A 10,307-nucleotide genomic window follows, 5' to 3' on the forward strand; every position below is an offset into this window, starting at 1 on the left:
TTTTGAAGGAAAAAAAAAATTTGACCAGGGGTATTTTGGTCAATTCCCATGCCATTTTTGCTAACCTGGTGACGTGGCAGTGATTAAGTTGGTCAAGGGACCAAATTTTAAATGATTAACAATTGCAGGGGTAAAATGCCAGGATTAGCGATTACAGGGACCAATTTTTAAACACCGCCTATTTGCAGGGGTGAAACACACCATTAAGCCTATAATATATTCCAAATTGCAAAATGACAATTTTTATGAAGTTACTTCTCTGTTTTGCTAGCCAAATGTTCATGCATTACATGCCATCAGCTACTGTTACTCTTGCTTTGAGTTCAGAGATTGATAAGCATGCTTTGCTTGCTTTGAAGGAAAAGCTTACAAATGGTGTACCAGATTCTTTGCCATCATGGAATGAGTCTTTACATTTCTGTGAATGGCAGGGTGTTACATGCGGTCGTTGACACATGAGAATCTCTGTCTTGCATTTGGAAAATCAAAATTTGGGTGGTACTCTTGGACCATCCTTGGGAAATCTAACATTTCTTCGAATGCTGTCAAATGTCAACTTGCATGGTGAAATTCCAACACAAGTTGGTCGTTTGAAGCGATTGCGAGCTCTTGACTTAAGAAACAACAAACTTCAATGAGAGATTCCCATAGAGCTCACTAACTGCACAAATATCAAGGTAATTTGTGTAGCTTTCAATCAACTTATCGGAAGAGTTCCCACATGCTTTGGGTCAATGGTGCAACTTACTTACTTTGCTCTTCTTGATAATAATCTAGTTGGGACCATTCCATCTTCAATGGGAAATGTTTCATCACTCAAGACTCTAGCACTGGCAGAGAATCACTTGGAAGGAAGCATACCTTATTCTTTGGGTAGGTTGTCAGGTTTGACATGGCTGTCTCTAAGTTCAAATAATTTGTCAGGTGAAATCCCTCGTTCACTTTACAACTTATCAAATATTCAACAATTTGATATTGGAGAAAACAAGTTATTTGGTAGTATTCCATCAAATATAAATCTCTCCTTTCCCAATCTTGAAAAATTCTTGATAGGAAATAACCAAATAAGCGGATCATTTCCGTCTTCATTATCCAACCTCACGGAATTGCAATTGTTTGATATACCATATAATAATTTTAATGGGTCAATACCTCTTAATTTGGGTCAATTAAATAAACTTGAATTATTTAATGTTGGAGGAAATAATTTCGGGAGTGGAGGAGCTCAGGATTTGGACTTTCTTTCATCGCTAACAAACTGTACCCAATTGTCAATGATCTATCTTTTTGACAATAATTTTGGTGGTGTGTTGCCGAGTCTTATAGGAAACTTTTCCATTTATCTTCGTTTGCTTCATATGGAATATAATCAAATATATGGAGTGATGTTATACCCTAATTTTGGACCTAAAAATACTAGCTCCATTCTTCTTTTCTTGCACTTCAAGTCATTTGAATTTGTCTCTGATCAATTGCACCTTTCTCTGCATCTTATTTCAATATTATTTGCAAAATTCATGAAAAAAGGGTATTTTAGTCATTTCCTGCATTCAAACTCATTTTAGTCCTTGAAAATTGTTGGTGTCTTTTCAATTTGGTTGTATAAATCTTTATTTCAATTTCATGTCAAAATCCATTCCAAAAATTACATTTGAAGTCATTTTGAGTCAGTTTAGCCCCTAGGGGCATTTTAGTCATTTCCTGTTTTAAAATTCTGTTTAAATCCCTAAAAAACTTGTCTCTGAGTCTTTTCATTTAGTTTGTATAAACTCTTGCTTTAAGTCCCTGTTAAAAACCATTTTAAAATTGCATTTGAGTTGTTCTGAGTCATTTTAGTCCCTAGGGGCATTTTGGTCATTTCACACGAAATTTTGGCAGAGAGAGGTTACTTTGAAGTACCTCATTTAAGTCAGTTTGTTCATTTTAGTCCTTTGGTTCGTTTTATTTTTTTTTAGTTTCACTTTAAATTTTCTTCAAATTACAAATTTTAGTCCACTTTTATATTTTATTTTTGGTCCTTTCACTTTTAAAATTTCTAGTCAAGTCCCAAATTTGTCAAGTTTTGCAAAGAAGTCCATTTTCCATTTTATTTTCAGTCCAGTCCTCAATTCTTTTTTATTTTTATTTTCAATTTTAAGTCCTTTTTATTATTTGTAGTTTAGTCCACAACTTCTATTTTTTGCAGAAAAGCCCTCGAGTCCAAAAATCAGTCAAGGCCGAATCAGTTAAGGTCCAGGACACATGTCACCATCCCATTGGCTATCAAATACACATGTCAAGCTATAAAAGGATCCAATCATCACAATCCCAGTCAGAATTGAACACATCATCACAGTCACAGAAACAAATCACACTTTTCTCTCTCTTGACAGTTACGATCAAACACAACAATTCTCCAGAAATTCATCCCCAATTCATCAAACCCTAAGTTTCCAGAATCACAAATTGGACCAAAATTGAAGTGAATTTCGTAATAGTTCTCAGAGATTCACCAAAGAATCATCATCATCGAACTATATTCTTGCAATTCAAGCTCAAGGCGATCACAAGAAGAAGAGAAGAAGAAGAATCGAAGCAAGTTTCGAACCAGTGGAGAAGAAGAAGAGAAGAACACCGATTTATTTTCGGTTTTCAACTTACCAGAAAGCTTTCTTGAGGATCTTTGTTCGAATCTCCATCTCAACTCAGGTAACCGCAAAATTTCTTCGTTTTTCATCGCAAAAAAGCTCAACGAAGGTCTATAACACAAATAAACGGTGAATCATAGTAGATCGATGAATTAGAAACACTTTTTTTCGAAAAAACTTTGAAAAGATTCGAAAAAAGTTCGAAACTGAAACCCTAAAACACGAATCCACGAAGATTCACCGTTTATTTTGTAAATCCAAGCACATATTCAAAATCAGCATAGAAAATAGTTCAGATTAGGGTTTTGTTTCAAGATGTTCCAAAAAACTTTGAAAACGTTGAGACCGTAGCTTCAAACTTAGATCTACAAAGATTCACCGTTCGTTTTGCAAAACTAGGTTCATATTCGTAACCAGCATAAGAAATAGAACAAGTTAGGGTTTAGATCCAAACAGATCGGAGAAGTTTGAGTGTTGCCGGAATCTGGAATTCACGGCGGTGACAATGAAGATTCCGATGAATCTTCATCGTCTCCAGCCATTTCATTCCAGAAACCGGCAGTGGAGGATGAACGGAGAGGAAGAGAGAAGGGAGAGCCTCTCTCTCTAGATTCAACCTTAGAGAGAGAAAGAGAGGTGAAGAATGAAGTAAACCGGTCTCCAGGCATTTATATAAGCCCTTGAACCGGTCTGGTTCAACTGGTTCTTTCCCCTTTGCACCCTGACCGTTGGATCTAGGGTTGATCCGTCTGGATCAATCCAACGGTCCCTGAAGCTCTCTGTGTCTTCTGGATCCTTTGGGTTTGGGCTTGGGCCTTCTCCTGCGCAGCTTTTGTTGTTTCCTTTGATTTCTTGCTATTCTTACACTACCTTTTGATAACTGCACCCCTGACATGCTTAGAATATTTTAGAAAATTCTCTAAAAATTTATAAAAATTTCTTGATATTTTTGTGATGTTCTTATGGTGGTTTTGCACTGAAAAAACTTTATAAAAACATTGATACATTTTTTTGTTTAGTTCTTGGATTTTATGTTAAAACTTGTGAAAATGTGCATAACTTTGATTCCAATTTTTTGATACATGTTTGTAAATTGTGATGTGTGAATTGGTGATGGATTTGCCACTGTTTGAATGTGTTTCTTGCTGTATGTGAATATGTGTGACTAATTACTTGCTTTACAAGGCAACTTAATGCTTGTTTGTGAAATTGAAGTGTCAAATATATCTAAAACATGTCATGGTCCTTGACTTGAATATGTTCTTATGATCCTCACATCACTAATTGTAATAAAACCTTTAGAAAATTGTCATGATGTGAGGATTATAAGTCATATACTTGCCTTGATGATATGGTAAATTTTAGGTATACTTTGCTACTTTTAGGATAAGAGTCTCATTACTTTTTGTCAAGTTTTTTTAGTGATTCTTTTGCTTATAATTTCTAGTATATTATGTCTTGTGCTACTAACCCTTTCATTTCATGTTTCATGCATTTCATAAACATTTCATCCTCCCTCTCACATTCTTAGCCCTTATTTTCTTGCATTTTACAATTTATGCCAAGACTTAGAATGTAAAGACCTAGGAATTTTGTAAATTCCTCCATGCTTTTAAATTCTTGCAAGACCATAGCATGTATTTAGGCCAATGATGTAAAGGACAATGGACTCTAATGATGTATACCGACACAAGCACCGACACATGCACACACATCACATGGATACTTTAGATGTATGCTTAGGGAATGTATGCTTTAGATGTATGTTTAGGGACCTTGACACTTAGGCAAATTCTCTTTTCCAAAAAATATAAACAACATCACTCAAATCATTTTCTAAATAAACCTTGGGATCAAAATCCCATTGATTTTCCTTTTATTTTCTTAAACAAAAACCTTAATGAACTTTAACCATACTTTGGCTTTCTTTTGCAAAATAACTAATTCAACCTCACAATTTCACAATCTTATGCCCTTGAGGCCTCTCTCCCTCATTCTCCAAAATTCCAATTTTCAAAATTTAAAATCAATCAACAAAAACAAAAACATTTTTTGGAAGAGAACTACGGTGGATTTGATCCCTTAAAAGGGTACGTAGGCAAGGAACCAATATTCCTTCAATTCAAATAAAATAAAAATTCAAACGCTTTCTTCTCCCTCCAATTCTTCATTTAGTAAACTCTTAGGTGTAAATATCATTTCTTAGATAGCACTTAAAAATGAAGCGCGCGCGTAGAAAGTAAAGACGGTTCCTATAGGATACTATAGTCGTTATGGGTGCCTAACACCTTCCCGTAGCGAAAACAACTCCCGGACCTCGATTCTCAAGGGTTTTGCTTATTTTTTCCCTTCCCAAGAAAAAATAAGATATCAAAGGTTAAAAGGTTCAAACGTAATCAATGTTTGACACCCGAAAACCAAGATAAAACAAGTGATACCGGAAAGAATTGGACAACTGATTGGTTTAACTGTCTTCAATATTTTCAACAATTTCCTTGAGGGAACAATTTCAGATTCAATTGGAAAGCTTAAGAATCTTGGACAATTGTGCTTGGATGAAAACAAGTTCTCCGGTAACATTCCTATAGTCATTGGCAATCTTACTGTGTTGTCTGAACTATCTCTATCTAGTAATAAATTGGAAGGAAGCATTTCATTTACCATAAGAAATTGCACCAAATTGTAGAAATTAAGCTTTTTTAGTAACAAATAGAGTGGTGATATTCCCAAACAAACATTTGGCTATCTAGATGGTTTAATATTTCTTGACTTATCCAATAATTCCTTGACCGGTCCCATTCCTTCAGAGTTTGGTAACTTGAAGCATCTTTCAGCATTGTATCTAAGTTGGAATAAATTGTCAGGTGAAATTCCTAATGATTTAGCTTCTTGCCTAGATTTGACAGAACTATGGCTGGGTAGAAACTTCTTCTGTGGAGCTATACATTTGTTCTTGGGCTCGTCATTAAGGTCCCTCGAAGTCTTAGACCTTTCTGTCAATAATTTCTCAAGCATAATCCCCTTTGAACTAGAAAATCTAACATTTTTGAATAAGTTGAACTTGTCTTTTAACAATCTCTATGGTAAGGTTCCCACAAGAGGCGTCTTTGGCAATGTCTCAGCAATTTCACTAACTGGAAACAAAAACCTTTGTGGAGGAACACCTCAATTGAAACTTCCTCCATGCCTTAAGGTACCCTCCAAGAAACACAAGAGATCTCTAAAAAAGAAACTTATCCTCATCAGTGTAATCGGTGGGGTTGTGATCTCTGTCATAGCTTTTATAATCTTTCATTTTCTCACGAGAAAGCCCAAAAGGTTACCTACTTCACCATCTTTGATAAATGGGAGCTTGAGGGTTACTTATGGAGAGCTACATGAAGCAACCAATGGATTTTCTTCATCCAATTTGGTAGGTACAGGAAGCTTTGGTTCTGTTTACAAAGGATCTCTTCTCTACTTTGAAAGACCTATTGTTGTAAAGGTGTTGAATCTTGAAACACGTGGAGCAGCAAAGAGTTTCATGGCGGAATGCAATGCTTTAGGAAAGATGAAGCATCGTAATCTTGTCAAAATCCTCACTTGTTGTTCAAGTGTTGATTATAAAGGTGAAGATTTCAAGGCTATTGTTTTTGAGTTCATGCCTAATGGGAGTCTAGAAAACCTGTTGCATGGTAACGAAGAACACGAGTCTAGAAATCTGAATCTCAATTATTTCACACAAAGGTTAGACATTGCTCTCGACGTTGCTCATGCATTGGATTATCTTCACAATGATGCAGAGCAAGTGGTAGTTCATTGTGACGTTAAGCCGAGCAATGTTCTCCTTGATGATGACAATGTAGCCCACTTAGGAGACTTTGGCTTAGCTAGGCTCATTCATGGAGCTATAGAACATTCAAGTAAAGATCAAGTTAATTCCTCTACAATTAAGGGAACTATAGGATATGTTCCTCCTGGTAAAGTTCTTTTTATAACTTATTTATTTATATCCTTCAACATGTTTTAGTTATATACTTATGCCTTACCTTTACATAGCTTACTAATTCATAGTAATTTCTCTCTTTATCATTCACACATAATTCTTATTAACCTTCTCATTATATCAAAAAATGATTTGATCATAATCATCACACATTAGTAGTATTTGATATATACTCCTTTCTTTGAAAAGAGTATGGAGCAGCAGGTGGTCCGGTATCACCAGAGGGAGATATCTACAGCTATGGGATTCTTCTGTTGGAAATGCTCACCGGAAAGAGACCAACAAATAACATGTTTTATGAGAATCTAAAGTCTACACAAATTATGTAAGATGAAAATTCCAGAAGGAATTCTTGAGATAGTGGATTCTCGTTGGCTTATTCCATTTGTTGAAGAATATCAGAAGGTTATGGAAAGTAGCATAAAGGAGTGTCTAGTGATGTTTGCTAAAATAGGAGTTGCATGTTCTGAAGAATTTCCTATTCAGAGAATGCTCGCAAAAGATGTTATAGTGAAGTTGCTTGAAATTAAACAGAAGTTCCCTTCCTAGAAGCTTGTACAATTTTTGTCAAAAAAAATAATAATACTTGTACAATTATGTTTTTAAGTAAATGAATATCAATCTTCCCTCGTGCACATTTAAGTCCTTTACAAAGTAAGAAAAAACTATTTTACTTCTCAAAAGTAAATAAGCTAATGACATCACTTATTCATCATGTTTATAGACAAAGGAGAAATGAAAGTGGATGAAAATTGAATTTTCTGATCTAGAAATTTTTAAAAAATTTGGTGATCAAATTGTCACCAAATATTTTTCTTGAAAAAACCTAAATGTATCTGGCATTCGTCTTAAATAAAATTGTTATGAAAAAAAGTAACTCAACGACTACTATGATTCATTTATTTTTGTTAGGAGACTAAAAGTTGCGTTTTTTATTTATTTTCGTAGGCTAACTTAAACTCTTTTTTTGTTGACAAAATGCAGTGAGAGCTTAATTTTTTTTATTATTATTGTCATTGAATGTGTGGGAAATCCTTAATCAATATTATGTATAAATGAAAAAGTAGAACGACAAAAATAGGTAGAATATCAAATTACAGCTGTGTTTTCTTTTTATAATCTCATTTTTTTCAGACTTCACGTATATTAAAGGGAGACAGACTATTTCCATTGTCTTTTCAGTTATTTTCGTGAAAGGAACAAAGAATTGTTTGCATAAAATATGGAATTGTATCATTTGAGAAAAATAAGGCAACAATGGAAGAATTTGGCAACAAACTGTTTTGACTTGTGTTGTTAAAAAAAAAATTGACTTGCCTGTGCTTACAGGGTGGGAGTAGGCTAGACCGAACTTAAATTTGTAAAGAAGTCTGACTTGCAGTAAAAAATTGCAAGGCCTAAGTCTTACATACGATTTGTTATAGACTAATTTTTTTAGGCCTGAGTATGACCTTTTGAAAGTCTGATATTGTTTGCTAGACTTATTAAAAGTTTATTTCATATGAACATCTTTAAATAAGTAATATTATCTAAGTTTGAGTAGACTAGTGAACTAATAAATCAATGGGATTAAACTACCTTTTGATATTTAACATGAAGTTTAGACCATTTGACTATCTATTATGTCATATTTCAATTATACGTTATAGTAATTTTTTTTGAACAAGTACTTTATAGCAATATTATAATTCAAAGATACAAAATATAATATGATAATATTAATAATAAATAATATTATTCATATTTACTTAGGTAAGCCGATTGGATAGGCCTACGAGACTTTTTTCATGGCATGTGACTTGCTCTATATTTAGCTAAATAGGCTTCTAAAAAGTCTAAATCTTCTCTGTTTAAGAAAAAAGTCTGATTTGATCTGTCGTAAATAAGACGTAGACCTATCCATGGTCTTGGGATGAGCCGTCTAGTTTGTTTTTTGAGAAATAAATCTTTCTTTTTAATTTGTCATAGTATTAATTATTATTTTAACGAAGATATTAGTAATTATTGTTTTGTTAAAATTATCGAAAATTGTTTATTTCAAAGAAAGAAATAGTTATCATATAATGAATAATTGTCATCATGAGCTTAGCTCAGTTGGTATGGACAATGCATAATATATGCAAGGTCGGGGTTCGAACCCCGGCCATCACAAAAAGAAAAGAAAAATATAAGGAATAGTTAAAGACGTACATTATATGAAAAAGATAAATAATTTTATAAAAGTAACTTTATGAAAAAGATAAATAATTTTATAAAAGTAACTTTATTAAGGTTGAAAATAATTTATAAAAGTAACTTTAAAACTAAGATTGAAAATAAACGAAAGTAGAGTATTTTTCTTCAAAATTCATCATATTTTTGTACCCCTAACATCAAATCATTAAAAAGTCGATAGACGTGATATTTATTTTTGTATATGAGAGACATAAATCAAACTTCTAACCATTTATTTAAGGTGTATGAGTCTCTTGGTTCTGTTGTTTTTGGATTTCCAAACTGTTGTATTTGGATTTCCAAATTCTATTATCTACCGAAGTTGTTACTCGGTTGAGTCACGACTAGGTCGCTCTCTTTACGATGTTTCGTGGCACTACCCAAAGTTGTGCAAGGTAGACTATCAACCACGCCGCCTCCAGGATAAAACAAGCCCAACTACAACTGTGCGGTTAACTACTGCACCGTAGAAAACCGTTCGAGAATTACACCTTCAAATATGGTACTAAGACCACTCATTAATACTGAAACCACTTTAATATGGTATTATTACCATTCTATTATGGTGCTAAGACCACTCAAATATGGTGTTTCCACCATTCTAACCTATAAGTTCTCCAAACTATCAATATGGTACTATGACCACTCTAATATGGTGTTACCACCATTTCTCCTCAAATAGAAAAGTATTGTTATAATATTTATATACTGTGAAGATCATTCTTGATTCCGACGGGACACTATTATTCCAAATAGGGACTATGATCTTAAAAATACTCTTTATTCCGAAGGGACATATATTACCGAAGGGACTATGTTTTTAAGACCATTCTTAATTCCGAAGTGACATTAAACCAAAAAAGGGACTACGGTCTTAATAACACTCTTAAATCCGAAGGGACAGAAAGGAGTAGAAAAAGGAGAAGGACTTGTTAAACAAGTCGAAGGAGGGAGAAGAGAGGAAAGACTCGTCAACACAAGTCAAGAAAGGGAGAAGAGAGAAAGAGTTCCCGACAACTCAATGAAACTCTTTGGTGTGTGGAATGCACTGTGTGAGCTCTCTATTCATAGAAAAAGTTCACAACTAATAAGTGAGAAACTTTGGGAACAAGTAATACATTACTTTGTCATTAAGTAATTCACATATTAGATCTAGTACAAAAATATCTCAATTGAGTACCAAAATATATTATATTTAGTACAAAAATATATTATATTATGTACCAAAATATATTTCAGATCAAGCACTAAAATATATTAGATTGCCTACCCAAATATTTCAAATTGTGTTCCAAAATATTCTAGATTGCGTTCCAAAAATATTTTAGCAAAACTTGGGGACTAAGAAAGCACTTTCTAATAATGATTAAATTAATTATTTAATTTATCATTTCCAAATAATAAAATATATATCAATATATATTTTTTCTCTACTGCTTACTTCGTTCACATAATTATGTACCCCCATTAATTAGAGGTAC

At 33.5% G+C, this 10,307-nt stretch overlaps 1 pseudogene; it reads left to right on the forward strand.

Moving 5' to 3' along the window:
* Positions 1-233: 233 nt before the first annotated feature.
* Positions 234-7,247, forward strand: LOC146924124 (uncharacterized; annotated as a pseudogene).
* The last annotated feature ends 3,060 nt before the right edge of the window (positions 7,248-10,307 follow it).

This window comes from Medicago sativa, chromosome 5 (genome assembly GCF_051527215.1).
Source record: "Medicago sativa cultivar Bolivia chromosome 5, Bolivia_mono, whole genome shotgun sequence".
Classification (NCBI taxonomy): domain Eukaryota; kingdom Viridiplantae; phylum Streptophyta; class Magnoliopsida; order Fabales; family Fabaceae; genus Medicago; species Medicago sativa.